This window comes from Mastomys coucha, unplaced genomic scaffold, assembly GCF_008632895.1.
Source record: "Mastomys coucha isolate ucsf_1 unplaced genomic scaffold, UCSF_Mcou_1 pScaffold11, whole genome shotgun sequence".
NCBI lineage: Eukaryota > Metazoa > Chordata > Mammalia > Rodentia > Muridae > Mastomys > Mastomys coucha.
In genome coordinates, this window is record NW_022196893.1 from 34,137,992 (window position 1) to 34,149,984 (window position 11,993).

The 11,993-nt window shown below is 46.2% G+C and overlaps 1 long non-coding RNA gene across 1 annotated transcript in view; it reads left to right on the forward strand.

The window, feature by feature from the left end:
* The first annotated feature begins 562 nt into the window (after nucleotides 1-562).
* LOC116082264 overlaps nucleotides 563-11,993 on the forward strand; it is a 12,959-nt gene continuing 1,528 nt past the window's right edge. Inside the window, exons 1-2 of the long non-coding RNA XR_004115226.1 lie at nucleotides 563-843; nucleotides 2,373-2,595. This is a non-coding gene — a long non-coding RNA (uncharacterized LOC116082264). The remainder of the gene's footprint in view (nucleotides 844-2,372; nucleotides 2,596-11,993) is intronic.

The window sequence follows — 11,993 nt, forward strand, 5'->3', positions numbered from 1 at the left end:
ATCGCAGACACTTTGCAACCGCTCCTCCCGCTTCCCCTGGGTAATCTGACATCTCTTCAAATCCAATTATCGAATTAATTGACGTGCGACGCGAGAGGCAAACAGAGAGGGGTGGCAAACTCCACAGGGCTCAGATTTATCCTCCGGCCTCCACATGCCCCGGCCGGCGAGATTTACTGGGCCTTGAGCACCGCGACAGTTCAAACCTTTGATTAATCATGTTTTTCTCCCAGCCCTATAATTTAGTTGCTTTTTCCCCCTCCCTGCTTTTTTTTTTTTTTTTTTTTTTTTTTTTTTTTTTTTTTTTTTTTTTATCAGTAAAAACAGAGACGGAGTCCTCATCAGCTTCAATTACAAATATTAAGGCTCCGGACAGCACTTTAACAGAGAGGCGGCCGGCTTCGCTCCGTCCCGCCCCTCTAAATCATCGCCGAATTAACATCACAATCGGCGGCTGGCGCGCGTTCAGACTTAAATGGTGGCATATTGTTCGCGCACGGTCTCGGCCAGACCCGCTGGATCGCTGCACCCAGCGGTCGCCTCCGCCCCTCCGCCACGGTCCCCTCGGCCTCCTTGGAGGCTGCAGCTCGCCATCGCCGCAGCGCGCCGGGCCCTGTCGCCCGCAGAGGGCACTGCAGGCGGGGGGTGAGCCAGGGTGGGCGCGGAGGCGTCGTAGCCGGGCGAGAGCCCTAGCGCTTGGTCCTGAGTGGGAGGGGAGGACGGTTTATTTATGCAAACCAGATGCAAAGAAGGCTCAGAAGCTGCTGATTTGGGACTACCATTTTCCAGACCTTTGGATGAGATTTTGACCCCTCACAGGGGTTTTGGCCGAGTGGCAAGGAGGTAGGAGCAGCAGAGAATCCCGAGAGGCAGAATTTCTTCAGTTCCCGGCATATTAGAGAAAGTCGGGCCTAGATTACAGTTCAAAGGCTTGAAGATAAGCTTAAGGCAGGGCAGGGTGAAGTTCCTTGCGGGGTCTGTCGCATTTAGAATATCCTCCAAAGTAGTCAGGTTTTAATGAAGTATTTTTTGGGGGTGGGGAGTGGGAGAGAGGTATACTTCGCTCTCCCACTCCAGAGATGAAAAAGGACAATTATTATCCTGACCTTATCAAGTCTTTGCGATTGAAAGAACTCAGGAAGAAAAAAAATGTCAATCTAGTCTAGGTTTCTAGATATTTTCAGAGTCACCTGCCTTTCCAATTCGGGCCGCATCAATCTCTAGGACCCAAATTTTGCCTAGCAACATCTCAACCAATCAAGATGCAATTAAACCTGCCAAGTCAGCTCATCCTTAACCGGGATTGGCTGCGCCCGGTATGCGTATCCCAAGTTTTCATTGGCTGACGGCCACCTGTATGGAAATGAGAATTACCCAGGACTCTGAGACCCTTTTCAGCAGTGCAAACCTGTGGCTTACTGCGCTAACCCTCCCCCCCCCCCGCAAGCTCAGAGCTCAGCCTATTCTTGCTCTATGATATTCTACACTACGAAAGAGGTCTCTCAGGTTTCCCCCTTTTTTTCTACTGAGTCCCAGCTTGGGCCCAATCTGAGAGAAATTCGACCCAACAACACAGAAATAGTGTAGGTGTGCAGAATTTTGGTAGCTTCGCATCTCCTCAGTTCAGTGTTAGGATTTCGCCCTGTGCTTCAATACCATCACTATTCCTACTCCTTATCATTCTTCCTCGTCCACCTCAGGGGTGCTTCTCACCACGTGAAATCCCTCACCCACTAGCCACTGTTCTTAAAACCCCCACTATGGCTTCAGCTCTCCCAACTTCCAACAGTCCCCTACTTGCTACTCAAAATCCAGGCAGCCCTCACAACAATCCAGTTTAGGAGGGAATTAGGGGGAGAGACACCCTCCCTTAAAAAAAAAAAAAAAAAAAAAAGGCTCCATCCTCTTTCCCCATCCATTTTCTCCAAGGGAGCCGAGTTTGACAGCGAATTCATTCCGAGCGGGGAGGGTGATTTATTCTTCAAATATACCGACAAGTGCGGGCATGATGGAGCCCATTAAAATGTTGGGAGATTGTTTTTATGATTGAAGTCTGTATTACTCCAACCATAAAGAAAGAGAGCAAGGAGTCATTAGCATTTTCATGATGGTGTATTTCTGCTTGTCTCCGCGCCATCACTCATCTTTACTGCCCGTCCCTTTGCTCTCGCTCTGCTACAACGAGGAGAGACTGAAGCCTGAGCTAGGGTTGGGGGCTGCGGGAGGCGGGGGCCAGAGATCCCCCCCCCCCCCCGACGCTCTGCCCTTCACGCCAAATCCTCACCCTCTCTGGGACGCAGATACGGGGGTGAGAGGGACACAGAGGATATGCCTCCACTTCTTCAGCAGCTTCTCCCCCCCCAACCCCCCAGGTGGCAACAGGATGTCTTGTCCAAATGGCCCTTGAAGTCCTGGAGGGGCTGGCATTGGGCATAGGCCTTCTTAGGCTCATTCTTTCCTGACCTACACACTCCTTGGAGCTTTCCAGACTCATCTCTATGGGAGTGAATATGGAACTTCTTGTCAAAGTGCCTTGGCTTGGAGACATCAGGGTAGGAAAGAACAAGAGGAAGGAACCCCAAAGCATGTGTGTTGGTAAGGTATTAGAAGTCTGGGCATTTGTTTTTTGATTCTGCTACTCCGGAAAGGGCCATGTCTCTACCCCAACTCCCCACCCCAGCTCCCACTTACCCCCAAATCCCTAAATCCTCAATTCTTTGTAATTCTTCATAGCAAGATCCTCCAGCACCCCAAGGAACCAATTCATCCCTTCACGGAGATAATGGAGATCAAAATAGCACTGGGAGGTAGCTCAGAGGTAGAGCACTTCCCTACATTGCATGAATGTCTTTGTTCAATCCCAGTACCATAAAAAAAGAAGCACAAATAACCACTACCATGTTAGTGTGCTTAGAGTGAGCTGACAATGGGCAGAACACCACCACCAGGTGCCCAGGGGTCGCTAGAGTCTTCTATGCCCTCTTCTCATCAGATGAGATTACCATGAAGAGGCATTCATTTCTGATTGGGTGGGTGGAGTCTGCCTACATGTTGCAATGTCCCCAAATGTATAATAGACCTTGAATTGGGGAGAGGTTGTGATAAAGGCTACATTGAAGGGTGATGGGGAAAAAAAAGAGGTAAAAGAAGAATCAAGACCTTTACTTGATCTGTCTTCACGACCTGATGCTGCCTAAGAAGGGTCTCTGAAGTAGAAGTCCACTGACGCATTGCCCTACCTATCAGCTTTATCTAGGCCCATACAAAAGTATGGAAGGCTGGTAAGAACTTGAAAGTTCTGAGGAATTTTGGTAAGAATATTCCTCTGCATCTGGGTAGTTGGACATTGGTTAACACTGCTGGAAATCCATCCTCTAGTCAGTTAGGTAACATTTATTGAGCACCTGCTACGTGTCTTGATTTACCACAGCTTCCCTCTCACACCTTGTCCTTTGCTGAGAGGGGTACCTACATGGGTTGTCAGGTCCTGGACAGTGGTATTGGCCCAGAGGGAGAGGGCTGAAGAGGTGAAAGCCTCTTCAGAGTGAGTCCTCACAATGCTCAGAAGCTGCTGCAGTAGCAACTCCAGATTTACAGCTGCCCTGGCGCTGATGCCATAAAAGCAAACGATCCTTCTCTGTACTAATTTCTGTGTAATTAGATCTCTCCTGGCATGGAAAGTGGGAAGAAGGGGCAGCCTGGAGAGGAGGGTGCCAAGGACTCCTCACAGAGTCTTTCCTGGGAGAAGGGGCTTCAGGACATAGATGACTTCACATGGGTTGGATACGTGGGTCTGCATGCACCATGACAGAGAAGAGAAAGCCAACGATGCATACACAGAGAAAAGGAAGCAGTTAAATCTTGACATGTCAACATAGTGAAGCTCAAGATAGGAACAGAGAAACCTGGGATAGTGTAGAAACATCTAGAAACCAGAAGAATATCTCCTGGCTATAGCCTGTGTGCACACAGAAGGTATTGTAATTCCCAAAGGAGAGATAAATACAGAGCAAGACCTGTCAGAAAGCTTGAGCAGCAAAGAATTCCTGCAGACCCACCTACATTTGCATCCACATATAACACACACACACACACACACACCTGCATGAGAGCATACACACACCTCTCTTAATCAAGAGCAAAGTTTATAGCGTCTACACGTAATAGGGGCTAAACAAATGTTTGAGTGCTTCCTCCATTGCTTGCTGTTCACTCATCCCTTAGAGGAAACTAAATGACAAATAAGGCTCTTTGCTTAAGTAAGATTTCTTTAAGGTGCTTGAAGATGGAGTTTATAAAGAAAAAGATGAGGATTGCAAAAGAAAACAAGGCAAACGTAGAGATGCTTAAAGACAGAATGTCCCCCAGACTCTTGCTTTTCCTAGGGAGGAAGAAAATCTCAGAAAGGAGAGACTGCCACAGTTATGATTGTTGTACCCCATTCCCACCTCGTGGTGACAAACAAGGATGTTGGGTTTGGCAGTAATGCTGTTTGGAGCAACACTTGTGCTGTGCTAAGTATTCATCATCCACTCAAGTATGCTTGTAGAGGGATCTCAGAGGGCCTCTTACCCAATCTCCCTCTGCAGCCTGAATTTCTTTCATGCTAAGCTTGCCCAGGAGTCAGCCAGCCTGCTTCGATATTCCTGCAGAAGTGCAGCTCTGTACTTCATGCACAGTCTGCCCCTGTCACTGGACAGCTGTAGGGGTGAGGGTATCATTTGGTAGAACTGAAATCTGTCTTCTCTTTAATTTCAGAATATACTAATCCTAACTGCCTGTCATATCTCCTTGAGTTATTCTAACGTTTTAAGACTGGTTCAATCTAAGCATTAATTGTCCCCCCCCCACACAATGGCAATAACAATTAGGTACCCATTGGAAAATCAGAGATTTTGATCTCCACAGATGACAGTCATGTACTTATCTTAAGCCCTTGTTCTAATGGGTAATTTCTGATTAACCTGAGTAATGGAAATGTATCACAATAAAGGAAGATTTGTCATGCCTTGTTATCGCTTCATAAGGCCATCCTTTCAGATACCTGCCATAACATCGGGGTATTTCTATCCCAATAAAACATGATCATGATGTGCGTGGCTAATAAAAAGGAAAAAAGCCATGTATTAAAATATGTTGAAAATGATTTGCGTGAGTGGTGTAAATACAAACTACCACCATCGCCATGGTCAACAGCATTCCTGTTTATTTGAAATCCCTGCCTGACCTTGAGGGTGGGAGGTAGATAGAGAGACAGAGAGACAGAGGCAGAGAGACAGAGAGAGACAGAGACAGATTGACACAGAGAGAGACAGAGACAGAGAGAGACAGAGAGACAAAGATAATGTCAGAGACAGACAGAGAGAGACAGACAGACAGACAGAGGCAGAGAGAGACAAAGAGACACACAGAGACAGAGAGACAGACAGAAACAGAGACAGACAGAGACAGAGTGACAGAGACAGAGAGACAGACAGAGAGACAGACAGACAGAGACAGACAGACAGAGAGACAGACAGAGAATTTAGCATTTATTAAATGCTTAACATTATCAGGTGCTGTGCTCAGCACACCCCTTATATTGGGAAACTGGGCTCAAACACAAGTCACTTGCAGGTCGTTGGGGAGGGAACTAGACAATTGAGATTTTAACCCAGTCTGATTTCAAAGTAGGCTTCTTTCCTTTACTCTCCTTATGTATTGGTTAACGGGGCTCTGACCCCTGTAGAGCAATGTTGAGTGGTTCTGTGTTATTGGCATGGAGCTGGTGGTAAGACAGGCTGGAATCAATAATTTTGCTCCATACCCAGAGTTCTCCAAAGAGCACCTGGGAGTTTGAGAGCTTAAAGTTCCTCCAAGCTCATTCTTCTGTTCAGTCCCATTACTGCTTTCACCAGGGTGCCCATACACTGTCGTATGCAGAGCTCTACATGCTATTATATTGTTCACTGATGTAGTCACAGAAACCTGTCCTGGCTAAGTGACGCCCAGCAGGTCCCAGGAAGACCTGAATACCTACCTCCCTGACTCTCTGGTGCTGACATGAATAGCCAGCAGGGGTCGCCGGCACACCAGGAATTACTGCTTTACAAGTCTGTCTCCAGTGCCAAAAGGATGCAGGAATGTTCCTTCTTTGCTCTGCTCCTAAATCTTTGCTCTGCTCCTAAATCTTCCCCACTTCCTTCCCCTCCTAGCCTTTTACAGTCCAAGATTTCTAAGGTACAGCTGAGCAGTTACCCCTTAAATCAGCACTCTCCCTTCCTGAACCCCAAATCAGATAAGGGACCAGGAACTAGAAACCTGCAGCCCCCAACTTCCTGGTTCAGCCTTGGGTGATAATAAGGATACTTTTCCTCTTCTTAGTACTTCTCCAAACCTGCCCTGGCATCACCCACTAGACATGGCCTTGACCACCTTTGTCTCTCCCAATATCCATGTAAGACATCAATCTCAATCCTCCTCAAACCTTCCAGGTCTTTAGTCTCCTCATTTCTGGAGCTATCTGTGGTCAGTGGTTCTAGATGGGAAGCCACTCTAGATGGGAAGTGGTACAAGAAGAGGACCTGCCTCACAGGACATAGAAGGGCCAGGTGTCTGTTTTCTGCAGGGAATGGGTTCCGAGAAGGGCTGTGTAGGTAGTTTGGATGTTTGCTGGGAGGGGTACTTCTCTGCTCTTTTCTATTCCTCTTCCCTCCCTTGTTGTAGCAACAGTGCCCTGGCTCCCCCACCCCATCTCTTTGCTGATTCCCTCCCTTCAACTCTTGGAGCTCAGTGATTGGCGGCTGCCTGCTGCAGAACAGGCTAGGTTTATGGCTTTGCGGCAGCTGGGGAGAAAGCAAGGCCAGAGATAGAAAAATGGAAATCAACCAAGAAAACTGAGAACAATGGGGGGGGGGTGTTAGACAGAGACAGAGGCAGACAGGGAGACAGGGACAGACAGAGAGACAGAGGCAGAGAGACAGACAGAAAAAAGTCCCCAAGAATATTGAAAACCAAAATGCTCAGAGGGACTCATTGAAGCAGAGCCACGGATTCAGCCCACACAGAAGAGATAGAGAGAAAAATAGCTAGAAAGACACCGGATAACCCTTTAGGATAGAGATATGCCGAGCTTTCCAAGGCAGGCTCAGGAATCACCAGTAGGACGGTCCTTGTGTGTATTTAAGGTCTCCAGAGATCATTCCATGATACAGATCAGAGTGGAGGATATTGCTGTGGGTCCCACTTTCCCCCACGAGAGTGCTGCAATTCGGTCATCTTCATGGTAGCCTCTTCCATGCACGTCTTCCTGGAGTTTTAAAGCTACTGCAGAAATGCCCTCCTTGAGAGCAATTGGATTTAGTGTGGAAGCATCTTGTTCCATGTTCCTTGAAATGAATAGGAAAGGGCTATGAGATTTGGGTATTACAGCCTCCCTTGGTTGGGCATGAATAACTTGCGATGTCATTCCTCGGCCTGTCATGGCCTCAGCCGATACACACCGTGTATACCCTATAGTTACTTCTGTGATTTTGTTAAAACATAGGCTTCCTTAATGGTAAGATCCGTGTCTGCCCTTCATTGCAGTGTCTACAGAGTCTTGTTTTTGTTCATCAAGTGAGCCAGTGAATGGCCCTGGAGAGGATTAAACAGAGGGTGGATGACTGCCAAAGAGGGATTAGTCCAAGGAATTTCTGCACTGAATGGCAAGCTGGGGATTCTTCTTGAGGAGTCTATGGTTTTGAGGTTCTGTGAGTCTTTTTTAAACAGAATGGAGTTTACTCTGCAGCTTTCCTTAATCCTCACAATCTGCGGGGCAAAGGGACAAAATGGGAAGCTGAGAATTGCAAAGCATGGGCTGTGGACTGGACTCCGACCAGGAGCTTTGCCCTCATGGTGTCTCCTCAGTGAGCCAGGAGTGTTTACCAAGGTCAAGCAACTGAGGGCTTAGAGCCTGGAATGTTTACTGAGGTCAAGTGGTTAGGAAATGTGTCATATCTGGGTTCCAGGAGTGCATAAGAATGCAGTCTGAGAGGAGTGTGGTAACATATACCTGTAAGCCTAGTAAATGCTCGAAAGGCCAAGGCAGGGGGATCTCAAAGTCACCTAGAACCACAGACTGAGCTTCAGACCAGCCTGCATGTGTGTGCATACATCAGTGTTTCTGTGTGTATGTGTGTGTGTGTTCATGCATGTGCATTTGTGTGTGTGGTGTGTGCACATGTGTGTGGTTTATGTGTACATGTGTGTACATGTATGTGTGTGAGTTCATGTGTGTGTGTGTGTGAGTGTGAGTGTATACATGTACTTAGTGAGATACTGTCTCAAAATACAAAACTATAACAAGCAAAAAGAATGAAGCTTTGTGCACTCCAGGCATTTGTCTTCCTGCTTGGGGAGACATTGGGTGTTTGGGGGTGAATCAGAATCTGGGGAGTCTGGGCATGTCTAGAGCTAGGTCATTGCTAGAACTTATTTCTACCAATGTGGGAAATTTCCAGTTACAGGTAGGAAGAAAAGAAAAGAGGAAAAAGGATGGAAATGTAGGAAACAGAGAGAACATGTTTCCTAAATCCAGGGTTGTAAGGCTAGTTCTGCTCAGTAAGCCAGGAAAACACCATCGCATTATGTATGTATACATGTGTGTGCATGTATGTGTGTGTGTGCCTGTGCATGTGTGTTCATGCATGCATGTGCACATGAGTATAATTGTGTAGTATGTGAGTGAATGTATGTGTTCATGCATGTGCATTCATGTGTGTGTGTGGTGTGTGAGCATGTGTTCATGTATGTGTGTGTATGTGAGTATATACATGTATGTGTGTGGTGTGTGTTCATATGTGTGTGTTTGAATCTATTATGATATTTGAGATGTATAAGACATTCATACAGTTGGGCAACCCTCTAACACTGCTCCTTTGTACTTCCTTTATTTTGATATAGGGCTTCACTAAATCACTCACAATCTTCTTGCCTCAGACAGATTTCTGAGTAGCTGGGATTATCTGTGTGTGTCACCACAGTTAGCTAAAACTCACTTTTGTGAATTAAGACATTTCTGCTCTCACCTGAATAACAAAAGGAAAAAAAGAAAAGTCTGGGTGACCAGAACAGAAGAACCCTGGAGACAGCACAATATAGATGGAAGTCTGACTGTGGGGTTGGGATTATGTGGTTCAAGGGTATGTCAAGACTGAAATCTTCCAGTTTAGAATGAAGTTCAGCTGGCAAAGTACTTGTCGAGCATGCAAGAAACCCTGATTTTTATCTATAGTACTATACAAAACCAGGTGTGGTAATATGTGTCTGTAATCCCAGTCCTCAGGGAGGCAGAGATGAGTGTTTGCAAGCATCAGGACCTGAATTTGAATTCCTAGCCCCAAGTAAAAGGCTGTGCATGCCTGTAACCCCAGCATGAATGAACACAAGCAGATCTAGAGAGCTTACTGGTCAGCCAGCCTCACCAAAACGGCTTATAGGTCAGTGAGAGGCAACAAGGAGACACTTGATAAAGACACCTTGCTTTGCATTTGTCTTGTTTTACTTTGTTTTTCCAGACAGGGTTTCTCTGAGTAGCCCTGGCTGTCCTGGGACTCACTCTGTAGACCAGGCTGGCCTCGAACTCAGAAATCCACCTGCCTTTGATAAAGACACCTTGCATCCTGCTCTGGGGCCTCAATACACACAAAGTGGGCACATTTACACACTCACATGCATGTACCCCTCCCCCCCCCACACACACAAAAGAAAGAGGAAGAAAGAGAAAAGGAAGGCCAGGCAAAGGTGGCATACACCTTTAATCCCAGCACTTAGGAGGCAGAGGAAAAAGGAAATGAAGGACAAAAGTTGTCTTGGGAATTCCATGTATTTCTCTTCCCACTAAGGAAGATGATGTAGTTTGGAGACACAGGGAAGTCTAGTCATGTCCTGGCTGTAAGGGTCCTGCTCTGTAAAGGATCTTAGGCCAGGGCTGCGTAGTAGAAACTTAACTGTGGTGGTACACACAATGTAACATTTCCTAACGGCCTCATTTAAAAAGTAAAGATAATCCAGAATAATATTTGTTTATCTGCTCCAGCAATGATCCCCAGAGATGAATGATTATGGCTGTGGTTTGAAATTGTCCTCCTGAAATATATCACTTCAACCTGAAGTCAGTGTAACATTTTGAGACATTAATTTTTGTTTTTAAGTATTAAGCCTTTGAGATCTGTTATATACTTACACACACAGCATGTCAGTGTGGACTGGCTACAGTTCAAACATTCAGTAATGTAGTAATTGTGGCTTCCCTAGTTAAAAGAGCAAGACTTTAAATCACTCTAGCTTTTAGGCTTGGTGGTGCCTGTAGTCCTAGCTCCTAGAGAGACTTGGGGCAGGAGGATTATTACTTGAGCTCAAGAGTCTAAGGCCAGCTTGGCCAAACATAGCCAGCTCCTATCTCAAAGATAAAGAAAATTAGCGTGTTTCATACCTTGTTGGTAGGAGAATATCTGATGTTGGAGTTCTAGACATTTTGATTTTTACTCCTTTGGGGTTTTGTTTTTGTTTTTGTTTTTTGTTTTGTTTTGTTTTTGAGACAGGGTTTCTCTGTGTAGCCCTGGCTGTCCTGGAACTCACTGTGAAGGCTTCAAACCCAGAGATGTGCCTGACTCTGCCTCCCAAGTGCTGAGATTAAAGGTGTGAGCCTCCACTGCCAGGCTCCTGTTTTTTCTTGTGCTTTGATTCAGGGGCTTTCGTTTATATCATTACATTAAAATTTCATTTATTCTGTATGTATATATGTGTGTGCATGTGCCATGGTGCAGTTGTGGATATCAGAGGACAGCTTACTGGAGTCCGTTCCCCTCCTTCAACTGTGTGTGTGTGTGGCTTCTGAGTGCTGGTCAGTGCTTTAGATTGCTGAGTCATTTTGCCAGTTTACTCCTCACTTTTTATGAGTCTGGATCTATTCCCAATCCCCACAGGTCAGAACTCTGTACCTATTGCAGGGACTGTGAAGTCCGGCTATGCAGCCACTGTCACCTCAGAGTCATCTGTCCCTGCAACCAGTGTCCCCAGCTGTTAGTCCAGCGTCTTCCAGGAGTCATTTTCCTGGCCTTGCTGCTGAACTTGCTTCTTCTGGATCTTCTCTTTGTCACCTCTCCTAAGTAGCTTCTTATCTCTCCCTGGTCCTTTCCCATCATCTCCATCATTTTACCTTCACCTCTCCCTTCAATGTTGATATTTTCCATTCTGCCCCTGACCTCTGACCTTCATTTTCTGCAAGTTCCCAATCCACCTCCTTTTTTTTTTAATGTGGAGTTTTAGATGGTTGTAAACCACCATGGGAATTGAACCTGAATCCACTGGAAGAGCAGCCAGTGCTCTTAACTGCTAAGAGTTAAGCACCCGTATCTCCAGCCCTAACCAATCTGCTTTAAATCACCAAACATCGCTAATACCATCGCAATGCTATAGATCGCTTAACAAAAACAAGGTAGGTGCTAGTTGCCATTGAGATGTTTTTTCTTAACTTAAGAAACGCTGTGGAATGTTCTTGAGGAGTAGATGCAACCACCTATAACACCAATCCTAGGGCATCTGATATCTTCTGGCCTGTAGGTACTGGGTGTGCATATGCACAGCCATACATGATGCAGGCAAACCACCCGTACACATTTAAGAGAGCAAGAGAGAACTAGCTAGGTGTGGTGGCACATGACTTTAATCCCAGCACTTGAGAGACAGAGAGACAGGAGGATCTATGAGTCCGAGGCCAGCCTGGTCTACAGAACAAGTCCCCAAATAGCCAGGGCTTCACAGAGAAACCCTGTCTTGAAAAAAGTCCAAAGCAGGGCGGTGGTGGTGCACGCCTTTAATCCCAGCACTTGGAAGGCAGAGGCAGGCGGATTTCTGAGTTCCAGGCCAGCCTGGTCTACAGAATGAGTTCCAGGACAGCCAAAGCTACATAGAGAAACCCTGTCTCAAAAAACAAACAAACAATCAAAACAAACAAACAAACAAAAAAAAAA